We start from the raw sequence: 24,706 nt of genomic DNA, 5'->3' as shown, positions 1-24,706 counted from the left end.
TAGATAATGCAATAAAACAAAAGGTCATAATAAAAAGTGCAATAAAACAAAATCCAACAATTTATTGTATAAAAGAAACACATATAAAACATAAAAACAATCCAGAATAAAAATGAGTTAGGAACAAAATGTGCTATTCATAAAGTGATTCCCCCAAAGCAGAAATTATAATAATGCAATCATACAAAGCAAAAATAAAGTTACAACAAGGGAGATAATAGCAAACTGCATTATGCTTAAAAGTACTATAGATAATAAAAATATTAATATTAAGTATATGCTCACAAAAGGTATAGCATCTAAATTCATAAAGGAAATGTTTAATTGTAAAAATACATAAATTTTAATATAATACTTGTTAGAAATTCATGTTTCATTCTCAGAGATGAATAAGTCTGTCAGGCAGACCAAAAAATCCCCATAACTGAACAGACTTTTAGAGAAGTTAGATTTGAAAGACTATGTTGGATTCAGATAGCAACAGCCCTTCTTACCCTACAGTGGTCAAATAAGGCTCCCAATGTTCATATCAAAGAAATGCCCAGTTGGCATTGCTCTTAGTACTACTTATTCCTATGTAGGAGTCTTCCAACATGGGAAAGTGGAGATCATTGCTAATGTCCATGGAAAAAGGATCACCACAAGCTACATTGCCTTCACCAACACAGAACATTTATTCATTGATGCTGCAAAAGAATCTTTACAATAAACCTCCTAACATAGTCTTTGGTGCCAAATATCTAACTGTTCACGGATTTGATAATGCAGTTGTACAGTCAGATATAGAAGCATTAGCTTTTCACAGTGGTCAATGACCTAGGCAGACCTAAGGTCCAAGTAGAGTAAAAAAACAGGAAACAAAAAGTTTCTATCCAAAAGAAATTGCTGAAACTTACTTTGGGAAGACTTGTCATAAATGTTGTCATCACAGTTTCCAGCCTACTTCAACAATTGCCAATGTCAGGCCACCAAAGATGTTGGAACCATTGCAGGTCTTAATGTCCCCTGAATTATTAATGTGCCAACTGCTGTTGTCTATAGCTAGGACAAAAAGGTTGAAAGAAAAATCTTGATCTCTGACTTTGAAGTGACATTTTTTGATACTTCCATTCTTACCATTGGAGTTGGTATCTTTGAAGTCAAATTCACAGATGGAGATACCCATTTGAGTTGGGAGGACTTTGACAACTACATGATCCATTATTTCTTTTTTTTTTTAATTTATTATTATTTTTAAAATTTTAATAGCTGTTTATTTACAGGTTATATGTATGGGTAACTTTACAGCATTGACAATTGCCAAACCTCTTGGTCCAATTTTTCCCCTCCTTCCCCCTCCCCCCTCCCCCAATGATCAATTATTTCATTACTGAGTTCAAGCAAAAGCACAAGAAGGACTGCATTGAGGACAAGAAGGTTGTCTGTCATCTGAATGTACAAAGCTCACTTTCCCTTCCAGTTCCCAAGCCAGTACTGAGATTGACTTCTTTGATGAAGATGTTGACTTCTAAATCATCATTGTGTCTTATTGGATTGTCTAACCCATTTACATTAAGTTATGATTTTCAGGCTTCTGCTTTCATTAAGTTCCTTTAATTAATTTCATTCCCTTTCTCTTTTGTCAGCTAAATATGAGAAGCAGAAAGTCAATGAACCTTTTATGATACACTGGATCCTATGAGAAATATCCTAAAAAATGCCAAGTTAGAGAAATCAAAAATTTTTGTGTTGTTCTACTCTGATCCCCCAAATCTAGAAACTTCTGCAGGATTTGTTTAATGGCAAAAAGCTCAACAAGAGTATTACTCTAAAGTGAAATTGGTGATATCTATATAAATAGAAAATTGTTGACAAATATGACAAAATAATCAACTGGCTGGATAAGGACTAGGCTGCTGAGAAAGAATTTGAGCATCAACAGATAAAAATGGCGTGCAGCTTCATCGTTACTAAGCAGAGTGCAGAGGCATGCCAGGAGGCATCCCTGATGGGTTCTCAGGACATAGAGTGGTCCCATCCAAAGGTGCTTTTTCTGAATCCACTATTGAAGAGTTTGACTGAGTACACTCAAAGAAAGAGCATTCAGCCCAACTTTCCAAAAACTGAAAGACTCAAGTTTATTGCCAAAGTAGTGAAAATTTAAAAGCAATATTTAAACTCCTGTGTAAATCTAAGCCTTCTAAATACTTGAATATGTGCAGAAGGAGAAGTGAACAATATTACATTTTATCAGTACTATCAATAAATGGAAATACAATTCTTGTCCTAGAAAATAAAATCTATTTAAAATTGGCACCATAAAACAAAAGAAAAGAAATAACTATATTGTCTTTTAATTAGGAAGGTTAAAGAATACAAATAATTCAATATCACCTACGGTTTTTATAAAAACGAAATTGGATGTTAACTATAGCAATAAAGAAGAAAAAAAATTAAATAATTAAAATAGGCAATGAGGAAACATAACTATTACTCTTTGCATGTGATATGATGTTATCTTATTGAACGAAAAAAACTATTTAAAATTATTAACAATTTTAGCAGGTACAGAATTTGAATATAAACCCACTTAAATCATCAGTATTTCTACATATTACCAACAAAGTCCAGCAGCAAGAGATAGAAAGAGAAATCCCATTTAAAATAACTGTAGACAATACAAAATGCTTGGGAGTCTACCTGCTAAGACAAATCTAAGAACTATATATGAATACAATTATAAAATAATTTTGACAAAAATAAAATTAAATCAAACAATTAAAAAAATTTTGATTGCTCATAGCTAGGCTGAATCAAAACAATAAAAATGACCATTTTACCTAAATCAATCTATTTATTTAGTGCCATACCAATCAAATTATCAAAAATTGGTTTCATAGAATTAGAAAAAATAATAACAAGATCAATATGGAACAACAAAAGCTCAAAGATATGAAGGTAAACAGTTTTAAAAATGTGAAAGAAAGTAATCTAGTAAAATCAGATCTCAAACTGTATTATAAAATGATAAATATCAAAACAATCTGGTACTGGCTAAGAAATAAAGTGGTGGATCAGTTGAATAGATTAGGTATGTTACATTATAGTAAATGATCATAGTAATCTAGTATATGATAAACAAAGATTCAAGCTTTTGGGGGGAAAGTACATTATTTGAGGAAAAACTGTTGAGAAAACTGGAAAACAGTATGACAGAAACTAAGTACAGAATAGCATTTCATACCATATACCAACATAAGGTCAAAATGAGTACATGAGTTACATATAAAGGGTGATACCATAAGCAAATTAAGAGAGCAATAGTTCATTTGTCAGATTTGTGGATAAGGGAAGAATTTAGGACCAAAGAAGATACATAAAGAATGACAAAACATAAAATAGATAATTTTGATCATATAAAATTAAAAAATTTTTGCATGAACAAAATCATTGCAACTAAAAATTTAACGAAAGCAGAAAATGGGAGGATGAGTTTGCAACAAGTAACTGATAAAGGCCCCATTTCTCAAATATATAAAGAACTGAGTCAAATTTATAAAAAAAAAAAAGTCATTGCCTAAATGATGAGTAGTCAAAGGATATAGTCAGTTTTTAATGAAGATATCAAAGCCATCTATAGTCATGTTAAAAAAATCAATAACAAATTATTGATCAGAGAAATGCATATTAAAACAACTCTGAGCTACCACCTCACACCTATCAGATTGACTAATATGACAGAAAAAAAAAAGGATAAACATTGGAAATGATGTGGGAAAACTGGGACACTCACTGGGACTCTGTTGGTAAAGTTGTGAGCTGATTTAGCTGTTATGGAAAACAATTTGGAACTATGCCCAAAGGGCTATAAAACTGTGCTATGTCTATATTCCAAAGATATCCAAAAAAGGGAAAAGGAACTATGTGTACAAAAATATTTGTAGCTCCTCTTATTATTATTATTGTTATTATATCTTTTTATTTACAAATTATATGCATGGGTAATTTTTCAGCATTGACAATTGCAAAACCCCTTGTTCCAATTTTTCCCCTCCTTCTCCCTACCCCCTCCCCCAGATGGCAGGTAGAACAATACATGTTAAATACAATATATGTATACATATCCATACAGTTATTTTGTTGCACAAGAAGAATTGGACTTTGAAATAATGTACAATTAATCTGTGAAGGAAATTAGAAATGCCAAGAGGACAAAAACAGAGGGATTGGAAATGCTATGTAGTGATTCACACTCATTTCCCAGAGTTCTTTCGCTGGGTGTAGCTGGTTCTCTTCATTATTGAACAAATGGAACTGATTTGGTTCATCTCATTGTTGAAGAGAGCCATGTCCTTCAGAATTGATCATCATATAGTATTGTTGTTGAAGTATATAATGATCTCCTGGTCCTGCTCATTTCACTCATCATCAGTTCATGTAAGTCTCTCCAAGCCTTTCTGAAATCCTTCTGCTGGTCATTTCTTACAGAACAATAATATTCCATAACATTCATACACCACAATTTATTCAGCCATTTTCCAATTGATGGGCAACCACTCAGTTTCCAGTTTCTGGCCACTACAAAAAGGGCTGCCACAACATTCTTGTTTATACAGGTCCTTTTCCCTTCTTTAAGATCTCTTTGGGATATAAGCCCAGTAGTAATACTTATGGATCAAAGGTTATGCACAATTTGATAATTTTTTGTATAGCTCCTCTTTTTTGTGGTGATTAAGAATTAGAAATCAAAGGGATGACCATCAATTTGGGAATGGCTGAATTAGTTGTGGTATATGATTGTAATAGAATATTATTGTGCTATAAAAATGACAAGCAGGATTATTTCAGAAAAACCTGGAAAGACTTACATGAACTGATACATAGTGAAATGATCAGAACTTGGAGAGTATTGTACACAGTAAACAGCAATGCTGTTCAGTGAAAAACTGTGAATGACAGATATTTTCAGCAATACAATGATCTAAGACAATCCCAAAATGACTAATGATGGAGTATACTATCTTCCTCCAGAGAAAGAACTTATATTGATTGAATAGACTGAAGCATGCTATTGTTCACTTTTTTTTCGTTTTCCCTCTCATTTGAATCTTAGACAAAACAACAAATATGGAAATGTTTTATAAAATTGTACTGCTGTAACCTTTATCTGATCATTTACCATCTCAAGGAGGGATGAAGAGAGGAAGGGAAGGATGAATAGAATTTGGAACTCAAAATTTTAAATAAAAATATTTTTTGGTGATTTTTTAAAAGAGTTGGTGACCATCTGGTCAGCCCAGTGAGACTATAGGCTAGGAACTCAAGACCATCATTATTCAGTAAAGAATGAACTTCCCTAAGTGTCATTATGTTTAATTAAAAGTCAGTGCTCCCTTCTTTGCAATGAAAGTAAAAGATGGGGTGGAGGATGATGAAAGTGAAGCAGTATTTGTCTTAAAAGAGTAATAGAATCTCTAAGTTAGAAAGATCCTCAGAGTTCATCTAGTGCAACTGCTACCTAACCAGGAATCCTTTCTACAGCATTCTTGACAAACATCCACAGATTCTGGCATGTAGTAGCTACTTAAAATTATTTATTGATGTTTTTACATGATGGTACATGTTGCTTACCATCTTAGGGAAAGGGAAGGGAGGAAGAGAAAAAATTGAAATTCAAATTTTTAAAATGAATGATAAAAGTTGTTTTAGAAAAACACAAATACTATTTATTTAGAATAAATAGAAATACTAGAAAATAGAAAAAATAAAATACTATTTAAAAAGAAAAAAAAAACAAACTGACAGTACAGAGAGAAATTATAAGTAAACGTAAAAAAAATCTAACAACTCAGAAATATTAAGCACACCTTGTATAGACTATAGAATAGTAATTAATACAGAGAATAGAATCATAAAATATAAACCTAAATGGAAACATTTATTTTAGTAATATTATAAATAATGATAGAGTTAAAGAATAAATTTAAAAACAATTAGCAACAATGTGAAACAGAATGATAATAATGGGGATACAGCTAAAGGGTAGAGCTCAGAGGAAAATTATATCTCAAAAAACATAGATGGACAAAATAGAAAACAAAAAGTTAATTAATAAGAATATGCAATATGGAAAACTAGAAATTTAATACATTTACATATACAAAAGAAAAATTAGAGAAAGAATAGCCCAAATGGAAAACAAAAAGCCTATAAAACAAAACAAAACTGAAACAAAGCTGAAAACTACTTCTTTGAAATAACTAAATCAATAAACCTAAAAGAAAGGAAAATAAAATTATCAAAATAAAAAAAAAATAAGATGAAATCACAACAGAGAAGAAATTTTTGAAATTGTCTAAACTAGCCATGTGAAGACATAAATGAGCAATTAAAATGGGATGTATACTCTGTTCCAAAGGCCACATGAAAATAAAACTGTAGTGTTTTGAAACAAAACTGTAGTGTACTGAAAGAAACTGTGGATGCTTTATCTTTGTTCCAATGGCTCAGCATACTTTGCCTGAGGGTCTGTCAGTGGTCATTAGTAAGAGCAAATGGCTGGTGAACTAAGAGAAGTGATACAAGCCAATAAGCAAAGAAGCAATATTAAAGGACTCAAATTCCCATAGATTGAGAACATCTTACTATTGAGTCAATAACAAAAGTTACAGCTATTCAGGAAACATTGAATTGGACTGTGACCATCCCATTCATTGTAACAAGAAATAACGCTGGGGCAGCTAGGTGGTGCAGTGGATAGAGCACCAGCCCTGAAGTCAGGAGAATCTGAATTCAAATCTGGTCTCAGACACTTAACACTTCCTAGCTGTGTGACCCTGAACAAGTCACTTAACCCCAATTGCCAAAAAAAGAAAGAAGGAAAGAAAAATGTGATGCTACCCAGAGCATATCCTCATATGTTCAAAAAGTGCTACATGATGACTTTGTATATAAGGATCAAAAGGATATGCCAGATTAACTAGAAGACTTTACTAGCCCAAGATGGTAGTTTACAAATCTAAGTAGTGTGAAATTTGTGCCTGTTATATGCAAAAAAATAATTGCCAGCTCATAATGTTTATATAAAAAATATAAGCTCTAATAAACCTTTGAAATTTGAATCAATTTTTAATCTCTAAAAGGATTAGTGAGAACATAAGTAATATATTTTAGTGATTATTAATCATTTCACCAATTTACAAACATATCCAAACTAGGAAAAGTTTGGTGGGAGATGTGTTTTTTAGTATATTGATTCCCTGTAAAATCCATTCTGATCAATGGAGAAACTTTAAAAGGCAATTTGTTGAGTACCTACTATATGTCAGACACTGTGCTAAGTGTTGGAAGAGAGAAAACCATTCAAGGAAAGATAATCTTTGATAGTCCATAAAGAAATCTAGAACTACACCTTATATTCAAGGTCTATGAAGTCAGGAAGATTTGGATGCAGAAGTGACCTTTGACACTGAGAAATTCAATCCTGAGCAAGTAACAACTTCTAAATGCCCTCTTTACTCCCCCAACTCTATAAGATTAGAAGTTCAGAATAATTGCATTGGTGGAGGGAGTTTCCACAATGGAAGTTCCCTAAACATAATCACAGATTATTATTTTTTAAAATGCACAATTTATTAATATTTTCTTAATGGTGAGTATTTAGACTGCTAGGTAACCATAGGGAATTGAGTGCCAGGCCTGAGGTCAGGAAAACCTGAGTTCAAATACAGCCTCAAATATTTACTAGTTATATGACCCTGAGAAAGTCATTTCAGTTTTCTGCCTCAGTTTCTTTTTTTTTTTTTGATGTAATTTTTTTAAAATAACTTTTTATTGATAGAACTCATGCCTGGGTAATTTTTTACAACATTATCCCTTGCATTCACTTCTGTTCCGATTTTTCCCCTCCCTCCCTCCACCCCTTCCCCCAGATGGCAAGCAGTCCTTTACATGTTGAAGAGGTTACAGTATATCCTGGATACAATATACGTGTGCAGAACCAAACAGTTTTCTTGTTGCACAGGGAGAATTGGATTCAGAAGGTATAAATAACCCGGGAAGAAAAACAAAAATGCAAGCAGTTTATATTCATCTCCCAGTGTTCTTTCTTTGGGTGTAGCTGCTTCTGCCCATCTTTGATCAATTGAAACTGAATTAGCTCTCTTTATCGAAGAGATCCACTTCCATCAGAATACATCCTCAAACAGTATCATTGTTGAGGTATATAATGATCTCCTGGTTCTGCTCATTTCACTCAGCATCAGTTCATGTAAGTCTCGCCAGTCCTCTCTGTATTCATCCTGCTGGTCATTCCTTACAGAACAATAATATTACATAACGTTCATATACCACAATTTACTCAAACATTCTCCTCTGCCTCAGTTTCTTTATTTGCAAAATGGGGATAATAATAGCATCTATCTCCTATGGTTGTTTTGAGGATTAAATGAGACAATAATTGTCAAGCACTTGACACAGTGCCTAACACATAGTAAACATTATATAAATGTTAGCTATTATTATTCAGTTTCAGTTTCACATAATGTTGCTCTTTTTTGGTTGTCTTTGTTAATATTTTCAGAGCACATCCCTTATGATGCAATTATTGGTCCAAGTTTAAAGGGTTTTGGTAACTTTTTTATTGGTAATTTCTTACCATGTTCACCCTACCCATCAAAATTCTACAAATTTTCAGTTTTGCCAATAATAAATGGCTGTACCTGTTTTCCACAACCCAATTATAACTGAGTTTCTTTATATTTAATTATTTTTTCCACTTTAATAGGTATGAGGTAGTACTCATAGCTTTTTATTGTACATTTCTTTGATTACCAATGAATCTGAGTATTTGTTCAAGTGATTATTAATAATTTGGTTTTTTAATTGCCATCTCATATCCTTTGACAATCCATTATAGAAATTTGATTACTTCTGTTTTTTAGCATTTTCTTAGATCTCAAATTTTTTGTCTGTCATAGTTACCATAAACATTTTTCCAATTTTTTTTTAAAATTACATTGTCATATAGACATTTTTATTTTCATGTAGAAATGTTTCAAGCAAATCTATCTCGTTCTAAACAATTCCTTTTATTTCTTGAATAAAAAAAAAACACCTCTCCTCCACAATTGAGATACTTTATTCTGTTTTCTTCTATCAGGACCTTTTTTATATGTCATCATCATATTTGCTTCTTTTCAACATTTGACATAGAGATTGCAGGCTGCTCTTTTTATTCACCTCTTCCTCTGTTGAAGTCTTGCATCCTTCAAAGTGCTTGAGTAGCTAAGCATCATGTAGTTTCAGTAATGTTTCTACATTAATTTTATCACTTTTTCTCAAAACATCCTGAACCCTAACTAGTTTTTTTTTTATCTTGTGCTTCCAACTTATCTAATTCAGACAAAATGTTGAGGGAGGATATTCTTAAATATCTTCTTCAACAAAGAACAAAGCAAACTCCCAATAGATAACTTGTCAAAGAATATGAAAATAACTGACCATATAAAAATATGCTCAGAACAGGAAGAAAAGAATACAAATTAAAACTCCAAAGTTTCATTTTACTCCATGTAAATTGGCAAAGATGAAAAAAATAGAAAATCAATTCTGGAGGGATTATGAGGAGATAGTCATATTCCACTGCTGTTAGAACTATGAAATAGCCTAAGTTTTCTGAATTCCAACTTGGAATTATGTTTTTAAAAAGTGATTAATGTCTATATCTTTTGGATCAGCAGTCCCATTGCTGGCACAAATTCCAAGAAAGACAAACAAAGGTAAAATACATATCAAAATAATCATAGCAGGATATTTTGTCTTGATATAGGTTATTACCATTTCATATATGAGCATTTTGGTTGCTTGGAAAAGGGAGAAAATGAACTTTTATATAAAGAAAAAGGATGAAATCAACTTCCCTTTCAACTATGAACAATTTGATTACTGAAAGGGACAGAAAAAATATTTGGTACATGAAATACTGATAAAATACATATGTAAATGAATAGTTTTCTCATTAAAATATGAAGAAAAATGTATGCTGTTAGGTATACTATTACGAGTATACATAGAAACTGCCTCTCAGATTGATGAAATAAGAGGACCTGTAGGGATTGTTTTGATGTTGAAAGTTATGCTTAAGCTATACCCAAAGAAAGAACACTGGGAAATGAATATAAACTGCTTGCATTTATGTTTTTCCTCCCGGGTTATTTATACCTTCTGAATCCAATTCTCCCTGTGCAACAAGAGAACTGTTCACATATATTGTTCTGCACACATATATTGTATCTAGGATATACTGTAACCTATTCAACATGTAAAGGACTGCTTGCCATCTAGGGGAGGGGGTGGAGGGAGGAAGGGGAAAAATCGGAACAGAAGGGAATGCAAGGGATAATGCTGTAAAAAATTACCCTGGCATGGGTTCTGTCAATAAAAAGTTATTAAAAAATTTTTTTAAAACAGAAAGTTATGCTTAGTGAGTTTTGTCTAATAAAGACAAAAATCTATCCAGAGGTTCTACTATCAGAGAAGTGGTAAAGAATCTAGCAAGTAGGGAATGATGAAACCAACAAAAGAAGAGTCAAAGAGGTCTGCAATAGTTAGTTGATTAGAGGGCTCCAATTGATTTACTGGAAGCCTGCTGATTAAAGGAGAAGTATCACTTTGCCTATTGATTGAAGAATTGTGTTGAATTTTAAAAATCACATCTCCTACACAATTGAGATACCTTATTCTATTTTCTTCCATCAGGAACCTTTCTTATATATCATCATCACATTTATATCAGGTTGAAGACAATTCTGGAAACTTGCTGATTGGAAGAGGGTTGAACTTTGTCACAGTTAAGCTATTACATTTTGAGAGAAGTAGAAGCTCCAAGATTCTGGTTTGATCTCTGTTGCCTGCTCTGATTTGAGAGAGGGAAACAGGTTTTACAATAGCTTTACTCAGCATAATTAGATGATACAGAATTCTGTTGATTGAAGTGTGATAGAGCTTTTTTGTGTGTTTCCCAGAGAGCCAACCTAAGAAGTTTTAATGAGAACTCTGTTTTGCTCTAACAATTTCTATCGAGTCTAAGCTGATTTGGGTTGGCTGCCTTGACTATTAGTTTTTTTTTTCTTTTTGCTGTTATTTTTTTATTTATGAACTAAAATTAGCATTCCTATGCCATAGTACAATAAAAAAGATGTTTTCACATGGAACTGTGAACACAACTTGCTATTCCTTTCAAATATGCAACAATATTATCATACAAATCTATTTTTTCTTCTCTTCTTCACCCCTATGGAGATGACTACCATTAATACAAATAGGTATGTGTATATTTTATATATAAAATTATTGTATACATATTTCTATTTATCAATTCTTTCTCTGGATACAGATAGTATTTTTTTTCTTATATCTTGTGTAGTTAACTTGAGTATTTATAATGGTCAAAATAACTTATTTGCTCAAAGATATTCTTAAAACAATATTATTTTCATATTTAACATGTATTGGTCAACCTGCCATCTGGGGGAAGGAGTAGGGGGAAGGAGGGGAAAAGTTGGAAAAAAAGGTTTTGCAATTGTCAATGCTGAAAAAATACCCATGCATATAACTTGTAAATAAAAAGCTATAAAAAGCTATAATATATAAAAAAATATTGTTCTCTTGGTTCTGCACATTCATTATTTTCTGCAAGTCTGTCAACGTTTTTGTAAAATCATTGAGTTTATCATTTCTTATAGTATAATATCTATTCTATCACAATCATATACCACAACTTGTTCAGCAATTCCCCAATTGATGGAAATCCCTGCAGTGTCCAATTCTTTGATATAGAGAGCAAGTTAGGTGTGAAATGAATTTTAATTAAATTGACCATTGGTTATTATCTTTTCTACTTGAAGAGGACCAGAATGACATCACCACATATCTGTCTTGACTAACAAGTCAAACTGAGGAGCTCTAGCTTAATAGCTTAAGGGGACAAATTTTTTTCCTCACTATGATAATGTGATACTTCTTCATCACTCTTTTAATAATGATTATGAGCTGTTTTGATTGGGCCTGACATAGGCACCATATTCAAGTTCAATGTTGAGTTGAAATTAGACACTCACAGGTTACTGAATAGTTAACAAAAGTCTTACTCATCACAAACATAGGCAAGAATATTCTTTAATGACACAGTTGTAGTTAGCTTCTGTAGATGTCCTCCTACCTTCCCTATCTTCATATGGAAGTATATCTGGCTACCAAGTCAGGGTAATGGTGACTTGTGGCCTCAAGACACCTACCACTTGAGAAAGGCATAGATTTATGTAAATGGGATTTTTTTTTAATACCCATAGATCAGGAAGCCATTTCAATACAGCCAGAAGCAACAAGAAACTATATCAACAGAGATACACCTTGAGTTTTGTCCCATGCCAAACCAATCAAGTTCAGTTCAATTGATTTTTTAGGGAAAAATCTAGCTTCTTGTTCATCCTGGTTGATATTGGATTTATCATATAAGTTAAAATAATTGTCATTTTATTAGTTCAAGAACAGAAAAGGGATTGATTTTTTTTCCAGCAGGAAAACCATGAGAAGAGTATTAGCATCATGCAGGACAGGCATATTTCTAAAGGAACCAAGAACATCAATACCACAAGTCCACAGTTATTAATTGTATTTTCACTCATATGCCTCCTATCAGAGACCTTTAACTTTACTATCATTCTGCTCCAGAGACACAATTTGTATTGGTAAAAGAGTGAAACCCAGGTTTTTTTTTCCTCTAAAAACACCAAACCCGCCAGCATGAGGGCAGGTTGGGTGAATGAATTTGTTCATTGAGGAAAGAAATGATCAGGTTCCATATATTTGCAAATATTAGGTTATACTAACAAAGAACTGGGGAAAATGTCCATTATTTTGGTTATAGCTAAAAAAGCTCAGATATGTGAATATAATGGAATATATAGATAAGACATTATAAATATGGGGAATTCAGAAAAACACAGAAATATTTGGATGAATTGAATTGACACACAACAAAATAGATAGAACCCAAAGACCAATATACACAAAAACTATGAAAATGTAAACAAAAATATCCCTGAAAGGAAGTGAATACTGAGTAATGGGGGAAAAGCAAACAGATACCATAATGCAGGTGCTGGAATAGAGGCCAAAGCCCCTTTGAAATTTACCTCCCTCCTATACTGAAGAAAAATGGGAAGGAGAGAAACTGTTTCTTTACACTTGTATCTTATCAGTGTTTCAAGTACAAAATATTTTTTCTGCTCTTTTCAGTAGTTGATTTTTTGTTAGAGAAAGAAAGAGAGAGAGAGAGAGAGAGAGAGAGAGAGAGAGAGAGAGAGAGAGAGAGAGAGAGAGAGAGAGAGAGAGAGAGAGAGAGATTGAGAGAGAGAGAGAGAATGAATTCTATTTGGTCTTTTGGGAGGGTCATCTAATGCCAAGTCTGGAGTCAGAAAGGCATAAATTCCTCCTAAATTCAATCCTCCTCCTAAACTCAAATCCAGCCTTAGACACTTAATAGCTGTGTGACTCTGGCAAGTCACTTTCTTTGCCTCAGTTTCCTAATCTGTAAAATAAACTGGAGAAGGAAATGGCAAACAACTCCAGTATCTTTCCCAAGAAAATCCGAAATGGGATTTAGACATAACTGAACAATATAAGATATGATGCTTGATCTTTTATATCCCAATGAATTTCTAATTTATTCCTATGATAGTTGGTATAGTAGGAAGAAGGCAAGACTTGAGTCAGAAGACCTGGAGTCAAATGATCTGTCTACTCCCTAGCTGTTTGACCCTGAGCAAGTTTCTTTTTCTGTAAAAGGAATGGTCTTTGTAGTCCCTTCCAGGTATATGTCTTTGATTCCTTCCAGCTCTAAATCTTCGACTCTGATACCTATAGTCACAGATAATGGTGGGTCCTTAGAGTTTTCAATTCATTCATTAAACAAATACTAAGTGCCACTGTGTAATTTACTGTGCTAAGTACTGAAACTTTACAAAAAGAAGGAAAAGAAAAGCAAGCTAAGAGTGAGAGCACAAAGGAAACAGAAAGGCAAGAAAGTTTTGGTATAAAGTTAGTATTTTACATGGATAAGAAAATCATGGATAAGTACCTGCCCTTCAGAAGCTTTTAATTTAAAGTTAAATAGGGGTACCCTGTTTCCACCCTCCTTTATTACACACACAGACCAGAAGTGCACAAGAAAACCTTAAACACACACACACACACACACACACACACACACACACACACATCCCTATCTCCAAATAATTTAACATTCTTTTTCACTAAAAGCTTTGTGCCCCTGGTACAGGACATATGTAACCCATGGTAAAGGGTAGGAAGAGAGACCTCACCAAGTTACAGCTAATTAGAATTTCCTTAGTGGGCCAAATCCTGAAAATGATCACACATGTCCATGATATTCCAAGTTTCACTCCTCAGAGAAAGCTGCAATAGGATATGCTCACAATACATGGGACATTTGTATAGTGAGACTTGTATGAATAGTTATCTGTCTTCTGAGAGATACACTACGTAGGTGAAACGGCACTCAGGTACAATGATTTTGAAGCTGGAGCACTCTTTCCACAAAATACTAAATTTGTTGGTGCAGCTGTTTTCAGTATGATTGTCAACCAGTGCTACTGTTGTCAACATCTAGTCTGCCATTGCTTTCATACTTACCTGTTACTTTCATTTGGTTGACATATAGTTGCATCTTTTCCTCCTTCCTTCCTTCCCTCTTTATCTTCCTCCCTCCCTTCCTCCTTCCCTCTCTCCCTCCCTCCCTCCTCTCCTTCTTCTCTCCTTTCCTTCCTTCTTCCCTCCTTTCCTCCCTTCTTCCCTTTTTTCCTCCCTTCTTCCCTCTTTTCCTCTCTTCTTCCCTCCTTTTTTCTCTCCCTCCCTCCCTCCTTTTTCTCCCTTCTTCCTTTCCTCCCTTCTTCCTTTCCTCCCTCCCTCCCTCCCTTCCTTCCTCCTTTCCTTCCTTCTTTTTCTTCCTCCTTCTCTCCCATTCTTTTCCCCTCCCTCTATTCCTTTGTTTTCCTCTTCTTTCTTTCCTCCCTTCCTTCCTCTTTTCCTCTGTCTTTCCCTCCTTCCTTCCTTCTATTTCCTCTAAAAATACCAACTTTGATTCTGTCGCTTAATCTATATAAATGCTTTCCCCCTACAGTGTCTGACACTTTTATCCTTGGCATACATACATTTTTCGTGGTTTTCAAATATTTCGAAATCCTTTCTAGGCTTTTTATGGCTTCTTTTTAACTTCTTAAATTAAACCTTTCCATTTTCCCTCCTAACTAATGTTTGTTGTCATCATTCCTCTTCTAAGACTGATTGATTCCATTATAAAATAGTGCTTAAACATGTAAAGTGTCAGAATAATGGGGAGAATGGGAGGCTGCCAGGAGCAGATGTGGCAAAGAGCAGACAGCACCTTGCTCAAGATGCATAGAGGAGAGGCCTCTGGGGCCATGGGGAATAGCCAAACTAAGTGAAAATCCAGACACCAGCACTCCCAGTAAAGTCTTTAGAGGACCCAAGTAGTAGGGGGTGGGGTGGGATATAGAACTGGTATATCAAGGCCTAAACCAGCCTATACATGCTGATGAAAAAAAAAGAGCTTGGTGAAAATAACCTGCAGTAAAACAGGCAAAGATACCTTCTGAGGATGAAAGGAAAACACCAGCAGTGTCCATTCTTGGATCTTTCTCCTTTTGTGTCATCATTGTGGTTTGTGGGGACATTCCTATATGTCTAGATTTTTCAGGTAAGAAAACCTCAGATCAAAAGTATATTCCCACCCTGAATCTTCTATTTCCTGCTAGAGGTCATATTAGACTTCTTCCATCTTGCCCAAAGCAACCTTTCATCCACAGCAGCACAAATCATCTTCTACTTCTTGCTGCCAACTCAATCTTTCACCTGGGATGTGGAGAACCTCTAGGACAAAGAACAATCCTCCCTTTCCTCCTCAGGTCTCCTATTTTTTGTTGTACTTGTCCTTTTAGGGTCAGAAGAGTAGAGCCCCCCATTCAAAGATGAACATTCTCACACCTTATCATACGCTTTACATTCAGTGTTTATCAACCAAATCTCCTTTTACATCCCCAATCACCTATTCCTCATTCCCATCCCACTTAAACCTCTTACTCAAACCTTCTTATTCTAACCCATCATCCATTCAGCCAGTAAAAGGATTTTTCTAAAACATAAATTTGATCATGTCACTCCCCTCTCCAGACACACACACACACACACACACACACACACACACACACACAGACATACACACCATACTTCCTAACTCTGCCTATTCCTTATAGAAGATAAAGTGACCTTCTGCCTTAACAAAGGCTAAAAATAATTATTTATTCAAGTGATCCCATTCCAGCCTGTCTTCTCCAATAGATTGTGCTTTCTGTCACACTCTTTCACTTCAATCTCTCCTCTCTACTGACTCATTTCCTACAATCTATTAACATGCCCATTTCTCCCCATTTGAAAAAAAAAAAACCCAAACAATAACCTCCCTTGAACCTCCCATATCTCTTCTTTCCTTTGTAGCTAAACTCCTCAAAAAGGCCATCTTCAATAGGTTCCTCTTCTTTCTATTCTCTTACTCTTTTTAACCCCTTACAACCTGACTTCTGATTTTATCATAGCACCTTTTAAATTAATTACTGTATTTAATTTCATTATACCCAAACCCAAATTTATTCTCATTATTTCTAATTTAGGAACATTTTTTCTCTTTGCACTTAATACTATTTTTCCTAATTACACGTAAAGATAGTTTTTAATGTTAATTTTTGTGAAATTTTGAGTTCCAAACTTTTTCTCCCTTCCTTGCTTCCCTCCTCTATATCCCAGATAGCAAAACCAATCTGATATAGCTACAAATGTTCAAACATGTTAATTATATTTCCATATTAGTTATATTGTGAAAGAAGAATCAGAACAAAAGAAGAATCAAAACCAAAAAAAAGAAAAAAACAAAAGACAAATTTTTAAAAAACAAAAATAATATGCTTAGATCTCTCTCTGGATGTTGATGGCATTTTCCATTCCATTCTCTTGAAATTTTTTTGGATCACTGTATTATTGAGAAGAGTTAAATCTTATCATAACTGATCATTATATAATGTTGTTGTTGCTGTGTACAATATTCTCTTGTTTCTGCTCACTTCATTCTGCATCAGTTCATTTTGAAATCAGCCTGCTCATCATTTCTTATAGAACAATAGTATTCCATAACATTCATAATAATACAACTTGTTCAGCCATTCCCCAGTTGATTGAAATCTCCTCAATTTCCAATTCTTTGTCACCACAAAAATAACTGGCACATATGTGGGTCTTTCCCCCTTTTGGGGAATACAGATCTAGTAGTTATATTTGCTGGATCAAAGGTTTGAACAGTTTTATATCCCTTTCGGCACAGTTCCAAATTGCTCTCTAGAATAGTTTGATCAGTTCACAACTCCACCAACAATGCATGAATGTCCCAGTTTTCCTTTCTCCTCTCCAACATATATCATTTTCTTTTTTCTTTTTTTATATTAGCCAAACTGGTAGGAATGAGGTGGTACCTCAGAGTTGTTTTAATTTTTATTTCTCTAATCAATAGTGATTTAGAGTATTTTTGTCATATGATTATAGTTTTAATTTCTTCATCTGAAAACTTTCTGTTCACATCTTTTAATCATTTATCAATTGGAGAATGACATATTCTTATAAATTTGACTAAATTCTCTATATATTTGAGAAATAAGGCCTTTATCAGAAACACTGGCTATAAAAATTGCTTTCCAGCTTTTTGATTTCCTTTCAGTCTTGGTTGCATTGGTTTTGTTTGTGCAAAACCTTTTTAATTTAATATAATCAAAAATTATCCTTTTTGCATTTCATAATGAGAGCAGTCTATTTCCATGGAAATACGGAAAGATAATTCACTCATCCTGTCCAAACTCACAGCTTGGATTGCATTCATTTGAGGTTAGCATGTTGCCACATTAAAATGATCTGGCTTCAAATCTATCCTTTGCATGAAGCAAATTTCACTTGTCAAATCACCACCTGTATCTTTGGTGTTGTTTTCCTAACCTCATTCCAAAAAGAATCTGGCTTTTGATCCACTTACTGTTTAAGAACTCACACTCCAGTTTCCTGTCTAGTCCCTGAAGTTGATGCCTGGATCAGAATTTCTGAAATTCCAGGTTTTGAATTTCACTTACTTCAGGTACTTCTTTGACTTTGACTTTGTTTTCAGGTCAAACTAGTCCTAATGCTGCCAGGTTTGTTGTGTTTCTTATTCCCTGAATTTATTTCCACTAATCTCCACATGCTTACCTGTTTCCTATTCCCACCCCACCTATTCTCAAAGGTCAGGGAGACCTGACTAATGTTGGGATCCAAGTTAAAACGTGGCTTCACTTGCACCATGATGTAACTTATTGAGTTCATGTACCTGAGACAGTGCATACTATGAATAAATAAATATACATAGTCTTCTTAAACAGTCTTCTGAACAGTATCAGCAGTCAAAATCCACATTTAGCTCAAGGTTCCCTCCTATACAATCTCCTCATTTGTTGGTGCCCTCCTTTCATATCCCTACAATTGCTTTATATTATCATATGTATATATACTTTTCTGTGAATATGCTGCTTTTCTCAACTTTATCCCCTTAGAATGTAAGCTCATTGAGGTAGGGAATATTTCATGATTGCTTTTAATAGGCTCAGTGCCTAACCCATAATAAGTACTTAATAAATACTTATTGAATAAATGACATAGAAAATTCACAAAATTAAATTCAATTTGGTCACTCTTGTTTCTCTGTTAACTAATTCAGACCAATCTGATTTAATTATCTAATGTGTTACTCACTTTCACATTCTAGACTTTCTCCAAAGTGCCAAAGTATACATCAGTGCAAACACTATCATATATATCCTGTGCCCTAGTTCATCTTTCACCCACCCAATGGTGTGCTGGAGCTAGCTCCAATTGGCTGGTAAGAGTTGTTAAATTTTCAAAGCCAGCATTTACGCCTGGTGAATTGGTAAGCTACAAGACAGGACTTGATTTATTGTTTTGTTGATTGTCTAAATTTAAGAATGTGATGGAGAAAATATTAAGATGTCTGATTAAACTTAAAAGTGAGTTGTGTGCGCACACACACGCACGCACACACATACACACACACATATGTGGGGTTTTAAAAAATTTTTTCCTGAGAACCAATTGTTGAACTTTTATCATCACATCCCTGATTTCCCACACTATCATAGTCTCCTATGTGAAATTTCTTCTTTAAGATAATTAGATCTTGATATAATGGTATACTTAAAGAATTCCAGAGAATCTATTAAAAAGCTATTAGAAATAATCCACAACTTTAGCAAAGGATACAAAATAAATCCACATAAATCATCAGGATTTTTATACATCATTAATAAAATCCAATAGCAAGAGATACAAAGAGAAATTCTATTTAAAATAACTGCCAATAGTATAAAATATTTGGGAATCTATCTGCCAAGGGAAAATCAGGAACTATATAAGCAAAACTACAAAACACTCTCCACACAAATAAAGTAAGATCTAAATAATTGGAAAAAATATTAAGTGCTCTTGGATAGGTCTAGTGAATATAATGAAGATGACAATACTATCTAAACTAATCTATTTATTTAGTGCTATACCAATCAAACTCCCAAGAAACTATTTTACTTACCTAGTAAAAAAAATAAGAAAGTTCATTTGGAAGAACGAAAAGGTCAAGAATTTCAAGGGAACTAATGAAAAAAAAATCAAATGAAGGTGGCCTAGTTGTACCAGATCTAAAAACTATATCATAAAACAGCAGTCATCAAAACCATTTGGTACTGGCTAAGAAATAGACTAGTTGATCAGTAGAATAAGTTTGGTTCACAGGCAAAATAACTATAGCAATCTAGTGTTTGAAAAACCCAAATTCCCCAGCTTTTGGGATAAGAACTCACTACCTGACAAAAACTGCTGGGAAAATTGGAAACTAGTATGGCAGAAACTAGGCATTGACCATACCTAACACTGTATATAAAGTCAAAATGGGTTCATGATCTAGACATAAAGAATGAGATTATAAATAAATTAGAAGAACTTAGGATAGTTTACCTCTCAGACCTGTGGAGGAGGAAGGAATTTGTGACCAAAGAAGAACTAGAGACCATTATTGATCACAAAATAGAAAATTTTGATTATATTAAGTTAAAAAGTTTTATTTTTTGTTTTTTTTTAACAAACAAAACTAATGCAGACAAGATTAGAAGGGAAGCAATAAACTGGGAAAACATTTTTACATTCAAAGGTTCTGATAAAGGCCTCATTTCCAAAATATATAGAGAATTTACACAAATTTATAAGAAATCAAGCTATTCTCCAGTTGATAAATGGTCAAAGGATATAAACAGACAATTTTCAGATGAAGAAATTGAAACTATTTCTAGGCATATGAAAAGGTGTTCCAAATCATTATTGATTAGAGAAATGCAAATTAAAACAACTCTGAGATACCACTACACACCTCTCAGATTGGCTAAGATGACAGGAAAAGATAATGATGAATGTTGGAGGGGATGTGGGAAAACTGGGACACTGATATATTGTTGGTGGAATTGTGAACGAATCCAACCATTTTGGAGAGCAATATGGAACAATGCTCAAAAAGTTATCAAACTGTGCATACCCTTTGATCCAGCAGTGTTTCTACTGGGCTTATATCCCAAAGAGATTTTAAAGGAGGGAAAGGGACTCACATGTGCAAAAATGCTTGTGGCAGCCCTTTTTATAGTGGCAAGAAACTGGAAACTGAATGGATGCCCATCAATTGGAGAGTGACTGAATAAATTATGGTATATGAATGTTATAGAATATTATTGTTCTGTAAGAAACGACCAACAGAATGATTTCAGAGAAACTTGGAGATTCTTACATGAACTGATGCTAAGTAAAATGAGCAGAACCAGGAGATCATTATACACAACATAGCATTTCCACTCTTTTCTGTTATTGTTTGCTTGCATTTTTGTTTTCTTTCTCAGGTTTTTTCTTCTTTCTAGATCCGATTTTTCTTGTGCAGCAAGATAACTATAAATATGTGCACATATATTGGATTTAACATATACTTTAATATGTTTAACATGTATTGGACTACCTGCCATCTAGGGGAGGAGGTGGGGGGAAGGAGGGGAAAAGTTGGAACACAAGGTTTTGCAAGGGTCAATGTTGAAAAATTACCCATGCATATGTTTTGTAAATAAAAAGCTATAATAAAAAAAGATAATTAGATCTCAGATAATGCATAATTTAGAGATATTAAATGAGATTAAAACTGATTTATGTTCATGGTTTTTCTGCTGATATTCACATTGAATGTGTTAGCATAGAGGAGTGAGGTAGGTAGCTGCACTAGAACACAGATCACTGTTAACCGCATGAAGTCTCCTCGGATCAGGGCTCAATGTACCACCTGGGCTCAACAGCTCCATATATATATCAATTTACTGACTTTATATCTTGCCTTCAGTGAATTATTCCCTTTTTTCAGGCTCCCTTTATCAAATCAGAAAACCCTCTCAGCATAAATGCTAGCTCTTTGTCCATTATTTTCCTTTTACCACTTCCAGCTATAACTGAACCAAAAATAATCTCCATTCCTGAGCCTATCTTAAGGTTCTTAAATAGGCCCAAGGTAGAACAAAGACCTATTTCCTTTTTTCAGACACAATGATTACTTTTGCTTATGTTCTAGGTCTTGCTAATCACACACATATAAAAGGGTACATTCATATGATTGATGAACATTTTTCTTTGGGAAAAGAATCATAGCTGCATTTTCTAGATCACACAAAAAATTATCTACATTTTAGCAAAGAAAAAATGATTCTACTGATAGGGGAGTCCTTCTTGAAGGGGAGAGAGGGAAGAAAAGGGAATAAGCATTTATACAGAACCTATGATATGCTAGACCTACACTGTGTAGAGGGAAGCCAGGAAGACACTTCTTTCTGAGATCAACTCTGGCCTCAGCTTTAATCGCTGTGTGACTCTGGTCAAGTCTCTTAACTCTGTTTGCCTGTTTCTTCATCCATAAAATGAGCTGGAAAAGGAAATTCAAACCACTGTAGTATCTTTGCCAAGAAAAACCCAAATGGGGTTATGAAAAATCAGATATGACTCAAATGACTGAACAACAAAAGAAAATATATAACAATGAGAAAAAGATATGGCCAAAATATCCATTTTGATACAGTGAGTGATTGATTAAAAGTAGGAAACAAATGGAAGAAAAGATACAGTTTACAATAATTTCATACAGAAATTTAATAACTATAAATCAATTGCCATAACATGGATCCAAGAACTGAAAAACACATCAGTCAGCAAACAACTCATTTGCCAAGCAGAGAGATATGGAAATCAAGGGAAATGCCATTTTAAAAGGATAACTTCAAAACACACACACACACATATACACACACACATACAGAGAAAGAGAGAGAGAGAGAGAGAGAGAGAGCGCACAGTTAGTAAAACCAGCTTGTCTAGAGACCAAAAAACCTAAAGGCATTTTGTTGGCATTCAAAGATAAATAGGGAGGGAAGAAAACAAACAGAAGAAAAATGGAAAAAAATATATGTGAATAATTTATTACAAGTCAGTGTATTTGAACTCCAATATCACAGTCCTCTGCAAGAGAAAGAACTGACAATAAAGAGAACAAAGAAAGGAAAAGCATTAGATTAAACTAAGTACGCATAGAGAAAATTCCTTCTGGATGTGACATAATTGTGAGAGAATTGATGAATCAATTCATAGGATATCTGAAGAAAGGAAAAATACCAAAGTCATAGAAAAACAAACTTCAGACTTTATTAATGCCGAAAATTTTCCCCAGGAAAACCAACAATTACCTATTATATGCTAATTTCTTCATTTATTTAAAATTCTTATAGGAATAATATACATACCCATCAAGGTAATCCTTGATAAGGATAAAAGGTGGAAGCAGCTCAGATTTTGTAATAATATTCTACAGAAAGCCATGTAGTAATCATTATACAATTGACTGTGTAATCCTGGGCACGTCACTTAATCTTGTTTGCCTCAATTCACTCATCTGTAAAATGGACATGGCTATAACATCTATCTCACATTATTGTTGTAAGAAACAAATGAGACAATTTACGTATAGTACCTTGCAAATCTTAAAGTGCTACATAAATATAACCTATTACTACTGCTACTCAGTAGTTGTTTGATATTTGGTGTTGTTCATTTGAGTCCAACAAAACCATTAAAGTGGTTTGCCATTTCCTCCTCCAGTTCATTTTATAAATGAAGAAAATAAGGAAAACAGGGATAAGTGATGTCCAAGATCACACAGATAATAAGTGTTTAACGCCAGATGAGTCTTCCTAACTCCAGGCATGGTGTCCTAACTACTGAACCACCTGTCTGCCTCTATTTCTTGATATACTTTCTTATTAAAGATCCATTAGTTGGGGCAGCTAGGTGAAGCAGTGGATAGAGCACCAGCCCTGAAGTCAGGAGAACCTGAAGTCAAATTTGGACTCAGACGCTTAACACTTCCTAACTGTGTGACCCTGGGGAAGTCACTTAACCCCAATTGCCTCAGCAAAAAAAGAAAAAAGAAGAACCACTAGTTAATGATAATTTATATTAATTAAATATATATTAGAGAAAAATAAACTGGCTAATAAATATTGGGGGCACGTAGGTGACTAGAATATCATACCTGAAACCAAAGTCTCATATTTATGAAATCAAATCTAATCTCAGATACTTATTAGCTGTGTGACCCGAGTAAATCACTTAACCCTGTTTGCCTCAGTTTCCTCATTTGTAAAATGAGCTGAAGAAGGAAATGGCAAACCACTCCAGTGTCTCTGCCAAAAAAAATCCAAAATAGAGTCATAAAAACTCAGACATAAGTGAAAAAAAAATCACTGAACTAGAACAATAAATATTGAGAGTGGAGAACACGCTACCTAGGGCTTATGAGTAAGTAAGAGCTGTGATCCAGGGACTCAATCTGCTAGTTCATGTATTTGTTAAAAAGGTGTGTCCATTTAACTTATACTTTAACATATTTAACATATATTGGTCTACCTGCCATCTGAGGGAGGGGGTGGGGGAAAGGAAGGGAAAAATTGGAACAAAATGTTTTGCAATTATCAATGCTGAAAAATTACCCATGCATATATCTTGTAAATAAAAAGCTATAATTTAAAAAAAATTTAAAAAGGTGTGTCTAGAATCTCCACTACATATATAACAGAGATAACCTTATTCAATGACTCTCTGATCATTAATATTAAACAATATATAAAATGCAGAAATTTCTGCTCGCCAAAGGTTTTCACTATATGAAGAAGATCCAGCAGAGAATCAAAGTTGAAGAGGGATTCCCTGTGCATGGTGGGATGGATGATCCAGATGCTTTTCTTTGTTGATAATGTGCTGATTTTGTAAAACCTCATTTATCCCAGCCTTCCACAAAAAATCTGTATCTACTCAGAAGATTTTTGCTTAACTATGGAAAGAATACTGACTCTGGAGTGAGAGCAAAGGTTCAAATCCCATTTCTACCTATCAAGTAATTGAATCTTTTTCAGCCTCTCTATCT

At 33.9% G+C, this 24,706-nt stretch overlaps 1 pseudogene; it reads left to right on the top strand.

The window, feature by feature from the left end:
• Nucleotides 1–520: 520 nt before the first annotated feature.
• Nucleotides 521–24,706, top strand: part of LOC127544860 (heat shock cognate 71 kDa protein-like) — a 36,147-nt pseudogene continuing 11,961 nt past the window's right edge.

Source organism: Antechinus flavipes, chromosome 1 (assembly GCF_016432865.1).
Source record: "Antechinus flavipes isolate AdamAnt ecotype Samford, QLD, Australia chromosome 1, AdamAnt_v2, whole genome shotgun sequence".
Lineage (NCBI taxonomy): Eukaryota > Metazoa > Chordata > Mammalia > Dasyuromorphia > Dasyuridae > Antechinus > Antechinus flavipes.
Note: the sequence above shows the minus strand (reverse complement) of the source record. Positions and strands in the feature narration are given on the sequence as shown.